We start from the raw sequence: 24,684 nt of genomic DNA on the forward strand, positions 1-24,684 counted from the left end.
TTTTGTGCATCTGGAGGTTTAGGATTGATAGCTACTGCACTTGTTCTTTCTATCAGTACTTGTTTTTTTAGAACAGTTAAGCAGAGTTTGATTTGTGTTGTTCCGTTCTGGCTTATGAAGTTCTTAAGCTTTGATTGAGGATGCTTGTAACTGTAGTAACAATATAGATTAGATTAGAATGGTGTAGACTCATGTTGCACAGGTGTTTGATTAAATTCCGATATGGTTCAGATCATGATAAGTATTGTATGTGCAGATTTCTTTTGTATTCTATGCATGATTATGTGTTACGCAGTTAGTTTCATTCATAGGTGCATACGAAAGATACCCTAATAGTATTTTGGGTTTAAGAAAAGTATAAGAAAGATAAGAAAAGAAAGAAAAGACCAAGATAGGTTATGGGATGGTGGTATGATCCGGGGAACTAAGCCCGGTGAGCGCGCCAGAATCAGCTAAGATATGTTCTGGGATGGTGGTATGATCCGGGGACCTAAGCCCGGTGAGCGCGCCAGAATCAACTAAGATATGTTCTGGGATGGTGATATGATCCGGGGACCTAAGCCCGGTGAGCGCGCCAGAATCAACTAAGATATGTTCTGGGATGGTGGTATGATCTGGGGACCTAAGCCCGGTGAGCGCGCCAGAATAAAGGGGGGCTCCGGTCCTAAGTTCGGATCCCTACCAACCTAGCGCTAGAGTAGTTGTTTGATCAACAACTTATGTTACGGTACCGCTAAGTGCAACTAGATCACCACAATAGTAGGTGTATAAGTACGCATGCAAGTATGTTCAAGTCATGTTCATGTTTATGCCTATGTTTATGCCTATGTTTATGTTTATGTTAGACTTGCTTACATGTTTAGCATTTCAGTATGCTTTGTTCCTCCCGCTGTTAGAAGAGCATGAGTAGCTTACATGTTTAGCATTTCAGCCTGTTTGATTCTTTGCTATTAGTTTGACATGAGTAGTTATGTTTATGCTTTATTTCTTTTTAGAGCATATAGTTTTTAGTTCTTTTCGTATACATGCACATTCGTGATTTTGTGAGTTAGATAGCGCTTACTAAGCAAATTTTGCTTATAGACTACACTTCCTCTTACTGCAGATACAGGAAAGGAAAAGATATAGGAAGGAAGGTGACAAGGTGGCGCGGATGGTGTGTGATGCCAGGACTATGGAAGCCTTGGGACTTCTTGTTTAAGAATTTATTAAGAATGTATTTGATGAGTCATTTAGTCTTCCGCTGTTAGTTAATTGTATGTTTTTATTTTGTTTCCGCTATTCATTACTTGCATGATTTGATTTCATTAAACTGCGTGGTGATGTTATTCCTTTTGTGTGTTTGATATGTGTTCCAGCCGCCTGTGGCTGTGTATATTATGTTATGTATGTCAGTTTAAGGTCACCGGTACAGGGGAGACTTTGCCAAAATTTTTCGGTAGGGTTTCCATATGATTTTTAATCATACCGGTTAAGTAGAGTTAGTAGTTAAGTAACGGTCATCCTTAGAGAATAGTAGTAGTAAGAAGGGTGGTCGTTACAGGATGCTAAGAAACAATGCCTCCTATCTCTCCTTCTTCTCCAAGCAAAATCCAGCCACCAAGATCTCTCCAAGAAGATGATGTCGCCGACCACTTAAGAAGAAGAATAGGGGAAGAGGAAGAAGAGAGGGCCGACCACCACAAGAAAGAGAGGAATAGAAGATAGATTGTTATAAGGTGAGGCACCTCTACCCTCTCTTTTATATTCCTTGATCATGTCAAATAAGGAAAGTTTAAATAAAACCTTCCTTATCCTCTTTGCCAATGAACGGAAAATTTTATTAAAATATCCTTTCTTGTTTCTCTTTGGCCGACCACCTCAACATCCTCCATACAAGGAAAGTTTTAAACAAATATTAAAACTTCCTAATTTGTTTCCAGAAATTTTTAAAATAAAAATTTCTCTTTAAAAAATTCCCTTCATGGTTGGTTATAAAAGGAAACTTTTATAAATTAAAATCTCTCTATTAAAACATGTGGATGATTTACAAAAAGGAAAGTTTTCTTTTTACTACGAATAAGGAAAGATATCATATCTTTCTCTTAATCTTTTGTAGAAAACTATAAAAGAAAAGATTTATAATTTCAAAACTCTCTTTTAAAATCATGAGGGTGGTTACAAAAAGGAAAGTTTTATCAAAAATTAAAATATTCCTTTTAACTATAAATAAGGAAAGATATCAAACATTTCTCTTAATCTTTTGTAGAAAGGTATAAAAGGAAAGATTTAAATTTTAAACTCTCTTTTAAAACCATGACTTCCACATAAGAAAGATCTTAAAAAATAAAATCCTTTTAATTTATTGTGGCCGGCCACACCAAGCTTGGGTTCAAGCTAGGGCCGACCACCTCTTTAAACCATCTCACCATGGTTTGGCTGGCCCTAACTTGGGCTCCAAGCTAGGCTTGGCCGGCCACCTTAAGTTGGGTAAAAAGGTGGGCATGGGTGGATATAACACTTTATAAATAAGAGGCTACGACAGGGACCGAGAGGAGGAATTGGTTTTAGTCTCCCAATGAACTTGAGTTCCCGTGTTCGCCCCGAACACCCAACTCGAGTTCATCAATAATATCTTATTCCACTAAAGAATTATTATTGAACAACCGCACCAATCCCATATTACTAAATGGGCTCCTTCTTATCATGAGTGTGTTAGTCTCCCTGTGTTTAAGATATTAAATGCCCACTAATTAAATGAGTTACTGATAACTCACTTTAATTAATATCTAGTTCCAAGAGTAGTACCGCTCAACCTTATCGTCATGTCGGACTAAGTCCACCTGCAGGGTTTACATGACAATCCTTATGAGCTCCTCTTAGGGACATCATCAACCTAGATTCTTAGGATACAGTTTCCTTCTATAATCAATAACACACACTATAAATAATATTATTTCCCAACTTATCAGGCCTATTGATTTATCGAACTAAATCACACCCTTTGATAAATTAAAGAAATAAATATTAAGTATATGTGCTTGTTATTATATTAGGATTAAGAGCGCACACTTCCATAATAACAGAGGTTTTGTTCTTTTATTTAGTCAGTATAAAAAGAAACTACCTCAAATGGTCCTGCTCAATATACTCATAGTGTACTAGTGTAATTTTATAGTCAAGATAAACTAATATCAAATTACACTACGACTATTCCAATGGTTTGTTTCTATCCATCTTAGTCGTGAGCTACTGTTTATAATTTATAAGGAACTGATAACATGATTTTCTGTGTGTGACACCACACACCATGTTATCTACAATATAAATTAATTGAACAACTACACTTAGTATATAAATATAGATATTTGACCAATGTGATTCTTATATGTTTATACAAAAAGTTAGACTTTTAGTATACACTCTAACAGTATGAACTTGTATTCTTCAGCAGTTAAGACAATGCCCAAGTTTCGTTTCCAATCAATATAATTTGGACCAGTAATTTTATTTTCTTTTAAAATAACAGCAAGAGGATTGAAAGCCATTTTAAAATCCTGAGAATCACAAAATAAAATATTTGGTTAAAACTTTAGAATTTAAAATAATATTGATTCCTCAAACAATATAATTTAAATTCACCAACACCTCAAAACACCGTGAATTTCGTATGCTACGATAGTGTGGACGTATACTAATTCAAACATTGGTAAGAGGAGGTTTTACCCATTAATTTTTTTATCTTGTCAACCTAACTTTATGACAAATAAAATTAATAGTTGGTTCATCTTCTGTCACACAAATAATAGCAGTGACTCCAATGGGGAGGATACTATTAAATATGCCTAAGTATATACCAATACTTGATATTTAGTCCATTAATTAGGATTGTACCCCTTCAGATGGATAAGATCACACAAACCCAAATAATTTCCTATAATCATCCATAGAAGAAGTTTGATCTAGTGACCCGCAAACAAACTCATCTGATATGGAGGAAGACATTTAAAGCCAACGCGCAAGTTTGAATGCATCATTTATAAACCAGTAATGGAGACCGTGGAATTTATTTAAATAATCCCTCTCCTATTTAGTTATTTAAATTGAGGAATTTTAACATGAACACACATCACATCACACATCACAACACACATCACAACACATAAAACAGCATATAAAGGCAATAAATATGAAAATAAAATTTTCAACTATTATGGCCTCATCCAACGTTGTCCTCCAATATGCCGCCAATGGATCGTTGTCCTCCAATATGCCGCCAATGGATCAAGCCGTCGCGTCTATCTCACTTCCTTTTCCGCTGCGCCTCCGGTCTTCAAAATAGCACCACGTATAACAAGGATACAAGCCGTAACAAAAGAAATAAAATTTTACATTTATCGATCCTATATTCCACAATGAAATTTACATGTAATCTAGATCGAACAGAATATAAAAAAATAATAATAATACGGCAACCGACCGCATTTAATTATTACAATCATGCACACACAACAACCTCGACATGCCCGAGGGTTCAAATCATACACAAACACACAAAGCCATATTAGTTGGATCTAGGATGTCTGCAACCACATAGTTAATCTATCTTGCACATCCTACTATTATCCGACCTAAACTTATATACGAACAGTGCATAATTTAACCAAAAACCAATCACACAGAACCAGAAACCTGCTCTGATACCACTTGAAGGGGCTGGAATTCCGGTCTGTTTAAATTTCCTTGTACATAAATTGTACAAGTATAGAACTATTCCTAGCAACCCGCATGTTCGATCAGACATGTGTTTGATTAATCAAGCAAGTTCTTGACGGATCAAAGCACACCTTGATCGAAGTACAAGATTGCTGGCCTCTTGTGTTGGTATTCAAAATCGATACAAAGAAAACTAACTAATTACGCAGCGGAATTAAAGAACTAGTTGTACCTTTTCTTTAAAGACCTCTTAATATTCTGTCGTATTCCTCTCCTCTTCTTGGACGTCGTGTGGGTGACGATCTACCAAGACAACACCACCCTCCTTCTCTTCTCGGTTTCCAAACCGCTAACTACAAAAGGAGGCTCTAGGATGGGGCACCTTCTAATCTTCTTCCTTCTCTTCTTCTTCCTCTTCTTGAAGTTCTTCCTCTTATCCAAGCCACCAGCCACCAAGTGATCTAGCAAGGAGGGGAGCCGGCCCTCATGGATGAGGGGAGGGGCGCCGACCCTCATGGATGAGGGGAGGGGCGCCGACCCTAGCTTGGGAAGAATGGCGCCGACCCTTAGAGGAGATGAAGGTGGTGCCGGCCACCAAGGAGGAAGAGGGGAGGTGAGGGGCGCCGACCACAAGGAGAAGGATGTGTGCCGCCGACCCTAGGAGGAGAGAAGAGAATTGTGGAATTACATAATTAGGTTTTAGGAGTCACCACCTACTCCTTTTTATAGGCTTGCCGTCGGTTACAAAGAAAGAAAAAATAAAAGAATTCTGTTTAGAAAAAATCTCCCTTTCTATAACCGAATTCTGTTTAGAAAAAATCTCCCTTTCTATAACCGAATTCTGTTTAGAAAAAATCTTTCTTTCTATAGCCAAGTTAAATCAAACCAAGTTAAGTTAAACTAAACCAAGTTAAACCAAACCCAATTAAACTAAACCAAGTTATGGATGGGTGGATGCGAGGTTTTATATAGAGGCTACAACAGGGACCTATAGGAGGAATTGGTTTAGGCCTCCTGATGGATTTGGGCTTCCTTGTGTTGGTGCAGTAAGCATCCGACGATCGAACCTCAGTTTTGATAATGGAAAAGGGATTCAAAGTTAAGGTTCCTTGTTATCTAACATGGTTAAATAAGGTTTCAGGAAAGTCCTAACTGCGGTTAGGCAGGGGAAAATCCTAAGGGGGGGTAACCTTAGGTACTAGGGGGTGGTAACCCTAGGTGAAGGAAAATCCTAAGGGGGGGGGTAACCTTAGGTCCTAGGGGGCGGTAACCCTAGGTGAAGGAAAATCCTAAGGGGGGGCAACCTTAGGTCCTAGGGGGCGGTAACCCTAGGTGGAGGAAAACCCTAAGGGGCGGCAACCTTAGGTCCTAGGGGGTGGTAACCCTAGGTGGAGAAAAACCCTAGGGGGCGGTAACCCTAGGTCCTAGGGGGTGATAACCCTAGGCGGAAAGTCCAGTCGGTCTGGAGGACCGGACTGGCATCAGGTAATCTCTCCTGAGGGGAGTAGGTGAGGACGCGTTCCCCGTAGAGGGAACAGTAGGCGTCGGGTCGACCTAGGGTTTCCGGTAGGAAATCCGAAGTCTGACCCAGACAGTCCCGAGACTGTCGTTTATTCTTTACTATGTTTTATCAGATTCTAACGCTGTCTTGCAGGGTATCAGAGCCCAGACTGCCAGAAGGTTTAATCACCGACTGTGCACAAGAGCTATGGTCTGATTGAACCATGTGGGTATAATATTGACATCGAACAAAGTAAGTGGGGGCTCCTATGTTCGGATCAAGAGGACCAGACACCAGGTAGGAAGTCCTAGTTGCGACTAGGCAAGGAAGTCCTAGTAGGTCGGGTGGACCGAGGGGCAGAAAGACCTGGTGGGTCGAGGATCGGACGTGGGAAGCCTATGGTCCTTTGTTTGAGGGAGGGATTGTTGGGGTTGTAAGGTTGCAAAGATAGTCCCATATTGGAAACACATGGGAAAGATCATGGGTTTATAAGAGAAAAGATATCTCCATTGGCATGAGGCCTTTTGGGGAGAGCCCAAGAGCAAAACCATGAAGGCTTAGGCCCAAAGTGGACAATATCATGCTATTATGGAGATATCAAAATTCTTTTCGATCCAACAATTGGTATCAGAGCGGGGTCGCTTTGAACTGGTGCAACCACCATTCAAGCATTTTTCGTGGCTTTGTCGTTTATATAGGTTAAAAATATAACCTTACGCCTTTCGTTTTTTTTCCCTCCAAAATTATTTTCAAAAAAAATTCATTTTCATCCTTTCACGGTTTATTAGTATTGTTAAAATATTGACTTTGGCAAAATTTGAAATAATAGTTTTTAAATATTTTTTAATAATATTTTATTATTATTTTATTATTTTTTCTCGAAACTGGTGAACTTCTATTTCTATCCTTCCATACCGCACTGCTAATCCAGGATCAAGTCCTGGTACATTTTTTTTTTGCCATTTTTTTGTGTGCAAGGTTATTTTAAAATGACATTCCAAGAAGGATTCTGCACCGTCCGACCGCCGCTCTTTTCTGGCGAGGACTTTGGATACTGGAAGAACCGGATGGAATACCACCTCAAGACGCAAGTCGAGATGTGGATCATCATCCAGACCGGACTCGAACTTCCACGTGATGACACCGGAGAACTTATCTCATGCATCAACTGGGATTCTAGAACAATGAAAAAAGTTGAAGCCGATGCCAAAACAACCTGCATGCTACAATGTGGCCTAACCAATGAAGAACTGAACCGCATCGGCCCCTTCGCAAGTGCAAAAGAGTTGTGGCAAAAGTTGATGGAACTACACGAGGGCACTTCCGACGCTCAAGTAAGTAAGCATAATTTAATAAATGATTTATTTGAATTAGATGAGCAGAATAATACTACTTCGGCCGAGGAAGGTATTACGATGGTTGTAGGTACAAGTAAGACAGAGGAAAAGGTATGGTCCGAGTCATCAGACGAATCCGAGTCGGATGAAGAAGAGCAAGCGAGCCTTCTTGCTCTACCAGTAATAGCGAACATTATCGACACCGAGTCTGAGTTCGAATCCGAAACGGAGAGCGAGTCAGAAACAGAGTCCGAGCAAAGCCACGAATCCGCATTCGTTTCCGAAGGACCCAAAACCACTGTAAGTGCTTTAATTTCTAGTATTGATTTAGATGATTCAAAAAATTTAATTCCTTACTTATTAAAGAAATTGGCTAAATCCAACGTCCGGGTCAAGTCACTCCAAAAGGAGGTAACAACCCTTAAGGAAGCGACTGACTCGAGTTCTTTAAATGAGCCAGTTCAAATTGGAAGTCTAACTCAAGTTCAACAACTTGAGGAAGAAAATTCCAATTTGAAAGCTCAAATTAAAGAACTCAAGGACACGTTGGAACGGTTCACCTTGGGCTCCAAGAATCTGGATTTGATTCTTGGAAAACAGCGAGCCGTTTACAACAAAACTGGACTTGGATTTAAAACTAAAATAAAATACAAATCATATTTATAGCTAGTTAATAGAAATAATAGAAAAATTGTCCAAGCATGGGTGCCAAAATCCAACTTGGTTAATCAAGTTGGAACTGGTCACTATTGGGTCCCCAAGGATCAAATCTATTACCTTGATAGACCATATCGAGGCTATGATCCAGGGGGAGCTAATAGAAAAACAATATTAAGAACATAATTCAAATTAATATTCAAATTAATATTGAAATTAATATTCAAATTAATATTGAAATTAATATACAAATTCAAAATTCGAAATTAAATTAAAATTCAAAAATTCAAATTACAAATCAAAAATTTGAAATTAAATTAAAATTCGAAATTCAATTCGAAATTAATTAAAAGTAAATTTCAACTTAAGTTAAAACAAAAATAGATGGAGGATTCAGACTCGCTGGCACCCCCAACTGAACTACCCGACAGGGTAACTGAACCTAATCTACCCGAAATGGGTAAAACAAAAGTAGATTACCCGGCAGGCTAATTAAGGTTAGATAAAATGGGCTAGGTTTAATATGACCCAGGGTACTGGTGAAGTTTTTGGATGATAGTATGTTAAGGAAGCTTGGGCATCGCATGTCTAAGAAGATATGGCTTCGACCTGGTGCATTTGGCCAAGTGGAACTGACCGAAGCTACCCTTAAATGGATCCTAACTAGTTAGACCAAGGTTTAGTATTAAGTTCAATGGGTAGGACTATTTGGAAAACCTCGAAGGCATGGTTACTTTAATGAGTTCCTTGTGACTCACCATAGCCCAGAAGTTTATCCAAAGAATGCTTACTTGTTGAACCCAAAGCTAAACCTGAATCTAACATAAAGTTAAACTAAACCCTTAAATTGAACCATAGTTCATCTCACAACAATTATGGGATTACCTGATTGAAAATTTAAATCGGGTGAGATGACTAAGGAATTTAAAAATCAATTTCAAAATTATTTAAAAATCTTTGCAAATTCAATTTCAAAATTATTTAAAATCTTTTCAAATTCAATTTCAAAATTATTTAAAAATCTTTTCAAATTCAATTTCAAAATTATTTAAAATCTTTTCAAATTCAATTTCAAAATAATTTAAAATATAATTTAAAATCTTTTCAAAATCAATTTCAAAATTATTTAAAAATCTTTTCAAAATCAATTTCAAAATTATTTAAAAATCTTTTCAAATTCAATTTCAAACCTATTTAAAATCTTTTCAAAATCAATTTCAAAATTATTTTAAAATCTTTTCAATATTCATTTCAAAATTATTTAAAAATCTTTTCAAAATTATTTTAAAATATTTTCAAAATTCATTTCAAAATTATTTAAAAACCTTTTCAAAATTATTTTAAAATCTTTTCAATATTAATTTCTAAAATATTTAAAAAAAAATATTTTCAAAATTAATTTCAAAATTATTTTAAAATCTTTTCAATATTCATTTCAAAATTATTTTAAAATCTTTTCAATATTCATTTCAAAATTATTTTAAAAACTTTTCAATATTCATTTCAAAATTATTTAAAAATCTTTTCAAAATTCATTTAAAAATTATTTAAAAATCTTTTCAAAATTATTTTAAAATCTTTTCAATATTAATTTCAAAAATATTTTAAAAAAAATCTTTTCAAAATTCATTTCAAAATTATTTAAAAATATTTTCAAAATTATTTTAAAATCTTTTCAATATTCATTTAAAAATTGTTTTAAAATCTTTTCAATATTCATTTCAAAATTATTTTAAAATCTTTTCAATATTGATTTCAAAATTATTTAAAAATCTTTTCAAAATTCATTTAAAAATTATTTAAAAATCTATTCAAAATTATTTTAAAAATCTTTTCAAAATTCATTTAAAAATTATTTAAAAATCTATTCAAAATTATTTTAAAAATATTTTCAAAATTCATTTCAAAATTATTTAAAAATCTTTTCAAAATTCATTTCAAAATTATTTAAAAATCTTTTCAAAATTATTTAAAAATCTTTTCAAAATTCTTTTCAAAATTATTTAAAAATCTTTTCAAAATTATTTAAAAATCTTTTCAAAATTCTTTTCAAAATTATTTAAAAATCTTTTCAAAATTATTTAAAAATCTTTTCAAAATTATTTTAAAATATTTTCAATATTCATTTCAAAATTATTTAAAAATATTTTCAAAATTCATTTCAAAATTATTTAAAAATCTTTTCAAAATTATTTAAAAATCTTTTCAAAATTATTTTAAAATCTTTTCAATATTCATTTCAAAATTATTTAAAAATATTTTCAAAATTCATTTCAAAATTATTTAAAAATATTTTCAAAATTATTTTAAAATCATTTCAAAATTATTTCAAAATCTTTTCAATATTAATTTCAAAAATATTTAAAAAAAAAAATCTTTTCAAAATTCATTTAAAAATTATTTTAAAATCTTTTCAATATTCATTTAAAAATTATTTTAAAATCTTTTCAATATTCATTTAAAAATTATTTTAAAATCTTTTCAAAATTCATTTCAAAATTATTTAAAAATCTTTTCAAAATTATTTAAAAATCTTTTCAAAATTATTTAAAAATCTTTTCAAAATTATTTTAAAATTTTTTCAAAATTCATTTCAAAATTATTTAAATTTTTTTTCAAAATTATTTTAAAATCTTTTCAATATTCATTTCAAAATTATTTAAAAATATTTTCAAAATTTATTTCAAAATTATTTAAAAATCTTTTCAAAAGTATTTTAAAATCTTTTCAAAATTCATTTCAAAATTATTTAAAAATCTTTTCAAAATTATTTTAAAATCTTTTCAAAATTCATTTGAAAATTATTTAAAAATCTTTTCAAAATTCATTTCAAAATTATTTAAATTTTTTTTTCAAAATTCATTTCAAAATTATTGAAAAATCTCTTCAAAATCATTTAAAAATCTTTAAAACTTAATATCAAAATTCGTTTAATATTTATTTGAAAAATCTTTTCAAAGTCATTTCAAAATCTTTAAAACTTAATTTCAAAAGTTATTTGTAAAATCATTTGAAAATGATCATTTCAAAATCATTTGAAAAATCCCTTGAAAAATTTATTTCAAAATTATTTCAAAACTACTTAAAAAAATTATTGGAAAAATCATTTGAAAAATACCTTGAAAAATTAATTTCAAAATTATTTCAAAACTACTTAAAAAATTGGAAAAATCATTTGAAATATCCTCTGAAAAATTAATTTCAAAACTATTTTCAGAAGTTATTAAATTCTTTGAAATTCTAAACTCAATTAATTTTTAAATCTTCAAAATAATGGTCACTTATTTGGAATTCTAACTGATATTTCTAATGCTGTAAATTAAAGTAAACTCCATCTCACACTCACTCATATGCTAAACATGCTTGTTAATCTAGAATGAGTGAGATGGAAAATTAGGAAAATAATTTTTTAACCTCTCATGCTTGAACTCCTGAACTCAAAAATTTATTAAGGCATTAATTAAGGGGGAGTAATTTTGAGTCGGTTTTAAAATTAGTTTTTCTTTTAAAATTTTTTTTGACTTGACCTTAAAATTAACAACTATTTTTGACATATCTTCGAAAGTTCAAGCTATTTTTAACTTAGCTTTAAAATTAGAATTATTTATGACCTAACTTTTAAATTATCTTGGTAAGATATTTTCTTAACGCAATCAATTTTAAGCTGAAAACATAGCTAAGTATTTTCAAAGTTAGCTAAATATTTTTTTAAAAACATTTAGCTAAGTACTTTTTAAATTGTTTAAAATAAAAAATTTAGCTAAAGTGTCTCTCAAAGCAATTGTTTTCAAATACTAAGTTCTGCTGAAAAAGCTAAGTATTTTTCAAAGCATTCTCAAAATTTCATCAAAATAAATTTTTTTGAAAAACTAAATCTTTTTTTCACAAAAATTTGCTAAGTTACTGTTTAAAGATAAAATAACTTTATCTCAGTTAAAAGTATCTCTCAAACTAAAGGAAGGATTTTACTTTCAAAATTATGATTTCACCTAGCTAAAAGTCTTACAAAAGTATGCTTAACCCTCTATTTTTCTCTTTGAAAGATAAGATTGAAAATTATCTTTGAAAGTTAAGCTAAGGCCTAGATTTTCTTCACTCTCTTGGGTATTTTGATATATGGCAAAGGGGGAGAGTAGGAAGAAATTCAAAGAAAATTATAAATTAAAATTAAAACAAAAATTTTGTTGTGAATGTGCCTATGCTTTATTTATGCCTGTGCTTATTTATGCGTATATTTATTGCATTTTTACTTAACTTTGAATTTTGGTTGCCATAATCAAAAAGGGGGAAATTGTTGGTGCAGTAAGCATCCGACGATCGAACCTCAGTTTTGATAATGGCAAAGGGATTCAAAGTTAAGGTTCCTTGTTATCTAACATGGTTAAATAAGGTTTCAGGAAAGTCCTAACTGCGGTTAGGCAGGGGAATATCCTAAGGGGGGGGTAACCTTAGGTCCTAGGGGGTGGTAACCCTAGGTGAAGGAAAATCCTAAGGGGGGGTAACCTTAGGTCCTAGGGGGCGGTAACCCTAGGAAGGAAAATCCTAGGGGGGGGCAACCTTAGGTCCTAGGGGCGGTAACCCTAGGTGGAGGAAAACCCTAAGGGGCGGCAACCTTAGGTCCTAGGGGGCGGTAACCCTAGGTGGAGGAAAACCCTAAGGGGCGGCAACCTTAGGTCCCAGGGGGCGGTAACCCTAGGTGGAGGAAAACCCTAAGGGGCGGCAACCTTAGGTCCTAGGGGGTGGTAACCCTAGGTGGAGAAAAACCCTAGGGGGCGGTAACCCTAGGTCCTAGGGGGTGATAACCCTAGGCGGAAAGTCCAGTCGGTCTGGAGGACTGGACTGGCATCAGGTAATCTCTCCTAAGGGGAGTAGGTGAGGACGCGTTCCTCGTAGAGGGAACAGTAGGCGTCGGGTCGACCTAGGGTTTCCGGTAGGAAATCCGAAGTCAGACCCGGATAGTCCCGAGACTGTCGTTTATTCTTTACTATGTTTTATCAGATTCTAACACTGTCTTGCAGGGTATTTTGCTCGGACTAACCTTTGTTTGCAGGTGAGGAACCTGCTGGAAGAAGGTGGTCCGGGCGCCCGGGACCAAGTTTTATCCCCTGCAAGACTTCGCCACGTGGAGCATCCTGGTTGGTTGGCCACGTCACACTCCAGGCGCCCGGAATGGATCCAGGCGCCCTGAATGTCATATAAAAAGAGGGTCGAGGTGCAGCTTCAAAATAACAATCTTCTAAGCTTTCTTTTGTGAAGTGCTGCCTACGAGACGACCTTGAAGTGCTACTACTCGACGTCGACAACCCAAAGCTCAGACTCTTCGATCTTTTGTTGTCGGTAACACTTATTGCTTTAATTGTAATTCAGATTGTAACTTTTACGAATTATAGTTGTTGCCCACCGGAAGCGATCAAGGATCGCGGGCCTTCGAGTAGGAGTCGATCAAGGCTCCGAACGAAGTAAAAATCCTCCTGTCTCTGTGTGCTTACTTTGTTTTATTCCGCTGCTTAATTACTCTGATAGTTCTTACGATTCCAATAATCGAACAAGATAGCCACGAGCGCTATTCACCCCCCCACTCTAGCGCTTCTCGATCCAACACCTTGTTGGTTGCTACTCGGAAAACCTAGAGGTTCCACTGTACAAAAATTTTGTACAAAGGTCTGATCCTTTTCCTAGCTACCATGTGTTCTTTTAAATTAAATTTTGGATCGCCTGCGGAACTTAACACGTTTGATCCAAAACTTAATCTATTTGTTCTTTTAGGTTTTGACTTGGATCTCCTGCGGAACTTAACACGTTCGACCCAAGTCACCTTAAGTTATTAATTCCATTAAATATTAATTTCCATAATTGATCCCAGTACTGACGTGGCGAGGCACATGACCTTCTTGGTTATGAGAGCAACCACCACTGACTAGACAAAACCTTTTATAGAAAGCTAATATTTAATTTCCTAAAATAACTTTAAGTTAACCGAAAGGAACAATTAAATCACAAGGAAAAGAAAAAATAAAAGAACACAACATCGAAAAACATATTCGAAATCCTAGAATCGTAAGCCTCTTGTATTTGGTATTATTTCCAAAAATAACCAGTATGATGCGGAAAAACAATTACTAGTTATAACTTTTAGAAAGACCTCTTGATCTTCTACCGTATTCCTCTTCTAACCTCGGACGTTGTGTGGGCAACGGTCTTCCGAGATGAGAAACCACCAAACACCTTCTTCTCCTCCTAGCTAGGTTCGGCCAAAACAAGAAAGCTTCACCAAGGAAGAAGAAAAACACCAACCAAGCTCCAAGGGATGCAAGCTTTCTCTCCTTCTTCTTCTTCTTCTCCAAGTAGTATCCGGCCACCACAAGAGCTTCAAGGGAGATGAAGAATTCGGCCACCACAAAGAGGAATAAAGAAAGAGAGGATGACCGTCCACAACACCAAGGAAAAGAGGAAGAGAACAATAGAAGTTGTAACCCATGAAGACACCCCTACCCCTTCTTTTATATTCCTTGGCTTTGGCAAATAAGGAAATTTATTTATAATAAAATTTCCTTAACTTTCCTTGACAACAATTAATTAAGAAAAATTAAATAAATTTTCCTAATTAATTGTATGTGGCCGGCCACTTCATGTAGAGCAAATAGGATAATTTTAATCAACAATTAAAACTTCCTTATTTATCTTTGGAAATTTTAAAAAATAAAATTTCCTTTTAAAATCCCTTCATGGTTGATAAAAAGAAATTTCTATAATTTTAATTTTCAACATGTGAATAATTTTTCAAAGAGAAAAAATAAAATATCTTTCCAATCTACAAATAAGGAAAGAGATCTAATCTCTTTCTTTTAAACTTTTGTAGATCTTTTAAAGAAAGATATTTTAATTTTAATTCTCTGTAATAAATTATATCTTCCACATAATAAAAATAAAAATTAAAATTCTATTTAATTTAATGGGGGCCGGCCACCTAAGCTTGGGTTCAAGCTAGGGCCGGCCACCCATGAACCAAGGCTTGGCTGGCCCTAGCTTGAACCACAAGCTAGCTTGGTCGGCCCCTTTCTCATGGGTATGAAGGTGGGTATAGGTGGGTATAGTACTCTATAAATAAGAGGCTATGATAGGGACCGAGAGGTGGTATTAGTTTTGGTCTCCCGATAAAATTAAGCATCCCGTGTTCGCCCCGAACACACAACTTAATTTTATCAATAATAATTCATTCCACTAGAGAACTATTATTGAACTACCGCACCAATCCCAAATTACATTTTTGGGCTCCTTCTTATTATGAGTGTGTTAGTCTCCCTGTGTTTAAGATGTCGAATGTCCACTAATTAAGTGAGTTACTGACAACTCATTTAATTAATATCTTAATCGAAGAATAGTACCACTCAACCTTATCATCATGTCGGACTAAGTCCACCTGCAGGGTTTAACATGACAATCTTTATGAGCTCATCTTGGGGACATTATCAACCTAGTATCTCTAGGACACAGTTTCCTTCTATAATCAACAACACACACTATAAGTGATATTATTTCCCAACTTATCGAGCTTATTGATTCATCGAACTAAATCTCACCCATTGATAAATTAAAGAAATAAATATCAAATATATGTGCTTGTTATTATATTAGGATTAAGAGCACACAATTCCATAATAATTGAGATCTTTGTTCCTTTATAAAGTCAGTATAAAAGAAACGACCTCAAATGGTCCTACTCAATACACTCTGAGTGTACTAGTATAATTATATAGTCAAGATAAACTAATACCTAATTACACTACGACCTTCTAATGATTTGTTCCTTTCCATTTTGGTCATGAGCTACTGTTTATAATTTATAAGGTATTGATAACATCATTTTCTGTATGTGACACCACATACTATGTTATCTACAATATAAATTAATTGAACAACTACAACAAATGTAGATGATTTGACCAAATGTGATTCTTTATTCAAAATAAATGTTTACAAAAGCTTAGGCTTTCAGTATACACTCTAACAATCTCTCACTTATACTAATGACTAAGCTGCCATATCTTCTGCCATACATCTGATTCCCATTCCCTCCACATGCCGATCGAAAACTTTTGCCGGAAGGGCCTTAGTGAAAGGATCTGCCAGGTTATCCGCTGATGCAATCTTGGCGATGACAACTTCTCCTCGCTTCACGATATCTCGTATCAGGTGGTACTTGCGCTCTATATGTTTACTTGCCTTATGAGCTCGTGGTTCCTTTGAGTTTGCAACTGCACCGCTATTATCACAATAAATTGTGATGATTTTGGGCAAACCAGGAATCACATCTAAGTCCATTAGAAAGTTCCTGAGCCAAACTGCTTCTTTAGCTGCCTCAGAGGCTGCTACATACTCAGCTTCCATGGTTGAGTCCGAAACGCATTTCTGCTTAACACTCCTCCATGAAATGGCTCCACCTCCTAAAGTAAACACATAGCCTAATGTAGACTTACTGTTGTCCCTATCTGATTGGAAATTTGAGTCCGTGTAACCCATAGGGAGCAGATCGTCTGCTTGGTAAACTAGCATATAATCTCTAGTCCTTCTCAGGTACTTTAATATATGCTTTACCGCAGTCCAATGTCCTTGTCCAAGATTACTCTGATATCTGCTAACCATGCCCACGGCAAAACAGATATCAGGTCTCGTAAATAGCATTGCATACATTAGGCTTCCTACAGCCGAAGCATAAGGAACTGCTTTCATGTCCTCTATCTCCTTTGATGTCTTTGGAGACATCTCTTTAGATAGAGCTACTCCATGCCTAAAAGGTAAGAAACCTTTCTTGGAATCCTGCATGCTAAAACGAGCAAGGATTGTATCTATATATGAAGCTTGGGACAGACACAACATTCTTTTCTTGCGATCCCTTATTACTTTGATCCCAAGAATGTGTGCACACTCTCCTAAGTCCTTCATATCAAATTGTTTAGACAACCATACCCTTACGTCTGATAATACTTTGACATTGTTGCCAATTAACAAAATATCATCTACATATAGTACAAGAAATACCACCACGTTTTCGTTACACTTCTTGTATACACAAGACTCATCCGGACACTGAATAAATCCATATGACTGGATTACTTCATTAAACCGGATGTTCCAAGACCTTGAAGCTTGCTTCAGTCTATAAATGGACCGATTGAGCTTGCACACTAGATGCTCTTTGCCTTTTTCAATAAACCCTTCTGGTTGCTTCATATGGATGTTCTCTTCAAGACTTCCATTAAGGAAAGCTGTCTTGACATCCATTTGCCAAATCTCATAATCCATATGAGCAGCAATGGATAAGAGTATCCGGATAGACTTAAGCATGGCTACCGGTGAAAAGGTCTCCTCATAATCGATTCCCTCTTTCTGAGTGTACCCTTTCGCAACAAGCCTAGCTTTGAATGTTTCTACCTTCCCATCTGTCCCTCTTTTCCTTTTGTAGATCCACTTGCATCCAACGGCTTTTACACCATCAGGTGGTTCTACGAGCTCCCAGACCTTATTAGAGTACATAGACTCTATTTCAGAATTCATTGCCTTTTGCCAAGATGCTGCATCTATATCTTGGAGCGCTTCGTCATATGTTCGGGGATCAGGTTCATGTTTACTCGGGATCAAGTCTGAAGACTCTCCCAAAAACATGAATCTATCAGGCTGCCTAACAACCCTCCCACTACGACGAGGCACAGTCTGTGGTTGTGTATCATGTGTGACACGTGTTGCAGTCTCTTGTGGTACTTCATTTTGTACTGTTGGTACTAAGGTAGACGTGTCCTCTCTAAGTTCTTCTAAAACAACTTTTCTACTGGGCTTGTGATCCATTATATAGTCTTCTTCTAAAAACTGGGCATTGGTGCTAACAATGACCTTCTGGTCTTTAGGACTATAAAATAAACCACCTTTCGTTCCTCTGGGATACCCTACAAACACGTGAACTTACACGAGATTCTAACTTATCAAGATCTAGTTTGACATGTCTTTGGACTACCCCAAATCGAATATGTCTTAGGCGGGCTTTCGACCATTCCATAATTCTGTGGGAGTAGAAGAAACCGATTTAGAAGGTACTAAGTTCAGAATGTACACTTCTGTTTCAGCGTATCCCCAAAACGAATTTGGTAATGAATAACTCATCATCGATCTAACAATTTCCATAAGAGTCCTATTCCTTCGCTCTGCCACACCATTCCATTGGGGTGTACCAGGTGCAGTTGGGATTGAATCCCTCGATAAGTAATTCCTAAACTCTCCTAAGAGGTATTCGCCACCACGATCGGATCGTAGTGTCTTGATACTTTACCTAGTCGTTTTTCCACATCAGCCTTGTACTCTTTGAACTTATCAAAGCACTCGGACTTGCGGCGCATTAGGTAAATGTATCCATATCTTGAATAATCATCTATAAAAGAGACAAAATATTCAAAACCACCTCTTGCCTGGACAGACATAGGACCACACAAATCAGAATGAACCAATTCTAACACTTCTTTGGCTCTATACCCCTTGGCCTTGAAAGGCCTCTTGGTCATTTTACCTTCCAAGCAAGATTCACAAGTTGGAAAATTTTCCAACTCTAATGAACCCAAAAGTCCATCGGCTATAAGCCTTTGAATCCTACTTGAGTTAATATGACCAAGCCTTAGATGCCAAAGATATGCTTGGTTCATTTCCGAAGGTTCTTTTCTCTTATTAGAGTTAGAAGATGAGTTATAAATTTCCTTGTTTTGCATTGTGGGAGAAATTGGATTTAAAGTATACAAATTGCCAACTAATGCACCAGAACAGATAATCACTTTATTTCTCTTAATAACTACATCGTTACTAAATGAAACTGAATATCCATCCAAAAATAGTTTAGAAACTGAAATTAAATTCTTTCTAAAACTGGGTACATAAAGACAATTTCTTAAAACCAAATTTCTATTTCTATTAAAAGATAAGTAGACATCTCCCACTGCAACAGCTGCCACCTTAGTAGCATTGCCCATGTAGACGGTAATCTCTCCTTCATATAGTCGTCGGGTTTCCTGGAACCCCTACAAGGAATTTCAGACATGATCAGTGGCTCCTGTATCTACACACCAGGTGCTGGTAGATAACACCGCTAAACATGTTTCAACAACTAGAGCATGAGATATACCTTTGTTTTGGTTCCTACGAGGACAATCCGCCTTCCAATGCCCTGACTGCTTGCAGATGAAGCACTTGCCCTTCGGCTTCTTCATTCCAGCTTTAGGTCCCGTACTCTGAGTGTGAGATCTCGGAAAATTTAAATAAATAGGGTTATTTCAGAAATAGCCTTATAATATTTTTCCGGAATTTTTAGAAATTTTTTGAGAATTTTTCGGAGCTCGTACGACGAGTTTTGAGGGGATTAATTTCGGGTACGGATTAAGCCTGTTTGGGATACCCGTTTAAATGAGGAAAAGTTTTAATTATAAATTTCCTTTCTTATTTCTTTTTCCCAAACCCGACTTAAACCTTTAACCGAGCTCTTCCTCCCCTCTTTGCCCCGACGCGATCCCGATCTCCCCTCTCTTCTTCTGTTCTCTCTTGCGGACGAAGCAAGCCGACGGTTCCGGCGGCTGTCGACCTCGACGGAGACCAGTGGAATCACCGGAGCTTGCTGGAGCACGACAGGACTGGTGGAGTACAGATCTTCTTCGGTCGAGGGGTTGCGGTTCGATGGATTCAGCGCCCGATCGTCGGCGATACGGCAGCTAGGGCACGGCGGGGGGCTCGATTCGTGTCGTCTCCTAACCAATCGACCTTCCCTTTCCTCTCCTCGCGTTGCTCACAGTGCGATCCACCCCTTCATTGGCCGGATTTGGATCGAGAGACGCCACCGAGCAGCGATCTTGGAGGTAAGGCATCGCCGGATCTTTGGTGGATTCAAAGGTTTGTTAGGTCAGAGTTCTTCCGGCATTGATTCTTCTTGTGTTGGCATTTCCTCTTGAGCAGATCTTGCACCTCCTGTTCTTGTAGTGGATTGGGAGATTCGATTGAGGATGGAGGTGTGTTTGAGTTGTCGGGCAATGCCTAGAAGAGTTGTTGCTGGATTAGTGATCTCCTTGATTGATCTCTTGTTGTAATCCGATTGATTTCCAGTGAGGTTGAGTGTCCTGTGGATCTAGAATTGGGTTCTGTGGCTTCTGGGTTCCGGCAGCACTCCTTCCAGTAGCTCATCTTTGGCTGCGGATCAAGGGCAGTGGTTGAATTGAGGTACGTGTAGAAGTAGTTGATACTTGTTGTACTAGATATGATTTAGTTGTTATGTGTAGGTATTTGATCTTGGCAGTAGATCATAGTATAATTGTGATTTCCTGATCATATGTAGGGTTGACTAGAGGTTGTAATTAGTGGCTGATTGTAATCAGATTTATTTACTTAGATTAAATTAATAGAATGATTAGGGTTAAGGCAATTAACCCTAGTTAACTATTGGATTTAATCTAAGTTTAGATTTCTAATCTAATTGGTGATTAGGGATTAGGTAACTAACCCTAATCGACCATTAGACTTAAATTGGTAAGTTGTGATTGTGGTGATTAGGGTTTTGCCCTAATTTAGTTTGGGAATTTTATTTAGCTATGTCATTGGGATTTAGCTAAATAAAATATATATGTTGTTTGACACAGGATTCTGATTCGAGACAGGCGTCTCGACGTTGACTACGGATTTGGGGATCGTATCTTCTATTTGAGGCGGGTACCCTCTGACTTATCTTTTGATAATGTCTTATGATATGTGTAGCTTATATATACTTACTAGTGGTAGATAGTAGATTATTCTCTCTCTTGGTCTTAGCTAGTTGATACCTATCACATGCTTCATCTGCTAGTTGCTTTACTTCAGGATTGGATAGTTTATCTCTTGCCATGTGTATATATGTTCATAGAGATGCATATCTATAGTGCTCTACTCTACTGGATTAGTTGCTTTACATGTGTGATACATGCTCTTGGATTCATGATACCTACATCCTTGTTATATGTGATGTCTTTGGATTTATGCTATTTATTATCATTGTTATATATGTGTTTGTCTGTTTGGCATCTACACATATGGAGGAGGCTTTGTTCAGGTATGTCATATTGTAGCCGCATGCACCATATCGCATGATTGCATGCTAGGCGATTGACGACTCCATTATTGTTGAGCTCGTCGGCCGGCTACATTGACCTGCGCACCACGTGACCACTGCATGGGTAGTGGCACAGCACACAGGGTGTGTAGGTTGCCCGGTGGTGCTCCGCTGGAGGCTCCACTCATGGGTAGTGTGATAGGCAGCGTGGTAGCACATCGGGGTCCCTCCCCGTCATTGTCTACCAGGAGATGAGAGCATTGCGCTCCCTCCTATAGTTGAGGTTGGAGGATAGGTGTACTCCGGTGCATCCCGTCCACTCGGTCACTCTTCAGGGGTAGTGACGACAGAGTGCACGGTGTCACAGCCCTACCCACGCGGTCTCACCATTGTGTGTGAGATTCTGACTGGCGTCAGGGGTGACCATGTCATTTGCATCATGTGCACAGATTGCATTAATTATGATTGATGCATTTTGGTGATTGCATATGATTGACATGCATACAGGTTATATGCTTTTGCTCTGACTATCTTTATCTGTATATGTTTACAGTCAGTTGCACAAGCCTCGCAGGTGAGTACAGTTTATTTCAGTTATGCATTTTCTTATTACTCTTGCTATAGACTGTACTTTATGCCTACTGCTGGTTATTACAGTTTATTTCGGCTATGCATATCTGTTATACTGTTAGGAGACTGTACCGTAGGTTGTACTGTTAGAAGACTGTACTGTAGGCTCTATGGTTTAGTGTACTGTACCATAGGATGTTACTGGTAGTTATATGTTGCTGTACATATCTATTGGATTACCTGCTGAGTTCTTTGAACTCACCCCATTGTTACTATTTTTTTTCAGGTTGAGGCCGTCAGGAGAGATTCCAGTCGCTAGCCCCATTATCGCGAGGATTTTCTTTGTCGGATTATATTTTGCTTTTGCATCTTATATACTTGTATTGTGGGTTTGTATTGTGGACATTGAACATTCGGATTTACTACTATTGTTTTCCGCTGCAGATATTTTCATTACTTCGTGGATTTAGGTTTTCTTCGATGTAGTGGAGTAGGATGTTTACATATATTTTCGAGATTTTATATCGTCTTTTCTTATTAAACTGCGTGGATTGATTATATGTTGACTTATGTGGAATGTTGATATAAACTGTGTGGCTTGTTCTTATTTGTATTGTATTATTCCGGCCGTGTGTGGCCGAGGTATGGAGATATATGTATACTGAGCTTCATATTGTCCGCCGTACAGGGGAGATGCTGCCGAAATTTCTTCGGACAGGGACTACCTGGGGCGTGACACTGAGATTTATTCACTTTCTTTGCTGAACCAACTTGTTTCTTCTTCTTCTTTCCTTTCGGTTTAGAAGTAGAACCATTTTCAGCATAGTGAATATGAGAATTGTGACGAAACAAACCTTCTGCTGTCTGAAGTTCTGTCAGTAGTTCCGCCAATGAATATACCCTTTTGTTCATATTGTAATTCAGGCGGAATTGCTCAAAACTTCTAGGTAGTGTTTGGAGGATCATATCGATCTGGGTTTCCCCATCAATTTCTCCTCCAAGGATCTGTATTTCATTCAGATAAGCCATCATCTTTAGGATATTATCCCTCACAGGAGTACCCTCTTGCATGGTGGCTGTCATTATCTTTCTCATGGCTTCTTGCCTAGAAGCACGATCCTGATGACCAAAGAGTTCCTTGAGATTGTTCATAATATCATAGGTTGTTGGTAAATCTTGATGCTGATGTTGCAATACATTTGACATTGAAGCCAAAATGTAACACCGTGCCATCTCATCTGCTTTTACCCATTTCCTATGATATTCAATCTCCTCTTGGGAAGATTCCCCAGTGAGTGCATCAGGACAAGGTTCAGTTAGTACAAACTTATAGCTTTCAGCAGTAAGAACAATGTCCAGGTTCCTTTTCCAATCTATATAGTTAGGACCAGTAAGTCTATTCTGTTGTAGTATGATAGACAGTGGGTTGAAAGTCATCCTAAGAATCACAAATAACTTTTGGTCAGAACTCTAAATTTAGAATAATATTGATTCCTCAAACAATACTATTTTAAATTAACCAACACCTCAAACACCGCGAATATTGTATGCCACGATAGTGTGGACGTATACAAATTCAACATTTGTAAAAGGAGGGTTTAACCCATTAATTTTACTATCTTGTCAACCTAACTTTTTGACAAATAAAATTAATAGTTGGTATCCTTTGGTCACACGAATAATAGCAGTGACTCCGATGGGGAGGATACTATTAGACGTGCCTAAGTGTATACCACTACTTGACACTAAGTCCATTAATAAGATTGTGCCCCTTCCGATGGGGAAGATCACACACTCTTAATTAACTTCCTATAGTCATCCAAAATGGAAGTTTGTTCTAGTGATCCACAAACAAGCTCATCTGATATGGAGGAAGGCACTCAGAGCCAACGCGCAAGCTTGTTTGCATCACTTACAAACCAGTAATGGAGACCGTGGAATTTATTTAAAATACCTCTCCCACTTAGTTATTTATAAATGATGAATTTTAACTATGCTAGCCTACTAGACATGTATGCACACACAGCACAATATAAAAGCAATAAATAGAAAATCTAATTTTCAACTATTATGGCTTTTATCTATGGTTGTCCTCCGTGTGTTGTCATCCCAAGCTGCTGCCAAATTTGGCCACCGCCACCGGGTCTAGCTGTCGCATCCATCTTGCTCCTTGTTCCGCTGCGCCTCTGGTCCTCAGAAGGTTCCACGCTTTGCAAGATTCGATCCGCGACATAAATAGAATTTTACAATTTTGATCCTATATTCCTCAAAGCAATGTATATGTAAACTAGATCGAACATAAAATAAAAATTTACATCCATCGATCCTATATTCCATAAAAGGAATGTACATGTAACTAGATCAAAAATAAAATCCTAATAAAAACTAAATACAGCTCCTGCTGTATTTTATAATACAATCATGCACACACATATAAATTTCCCTTGACATGTCCAAGGGTCCAATCACACACATAAAAACTATAAGCCATAATAGTTGGATCCTGCATCCACAAAGTTAGCACATCCTACTATTAACCTGCCTAAATTATGTATGACATGTGCATAATTAAACTAATACCAAATACACAGAGGCAAAACCCTAGCTCTGATACCAATTGTTGGTTGCTACTCGGAAAACCTAGAGGTTCCATTGTATAAAAATTTTGTACAAAGGTCTGAACCTTTTCCTAGCTACCATGTGTTCTTTTATATTAAATTTTGGATCGCCTGCGGAACTTAACACGTTTGATCCAAAACTTAATCTATTTGTTCTTTTAGGTTTTGACTTGGATCTCCTGCAGAACTTAACACGTTCGA

The sequence above is a fragment of the Zingiber officinale genome, chromosome 3B (genome assembly GCF_018446385.1).
Source record: "Zingiber officinale cultivar Zhangliang chromosome 3B, Zo_v1.1, whole genome shotgun sequence".
Classification (NCBI taxonomy): domain Eukaryota; kingdom Viridiplantae; phylum Streptophyta; class Magnoliopsida; order Zingiberales; family Zingiberaceae; genus Zingiber; species Zingiber officinale.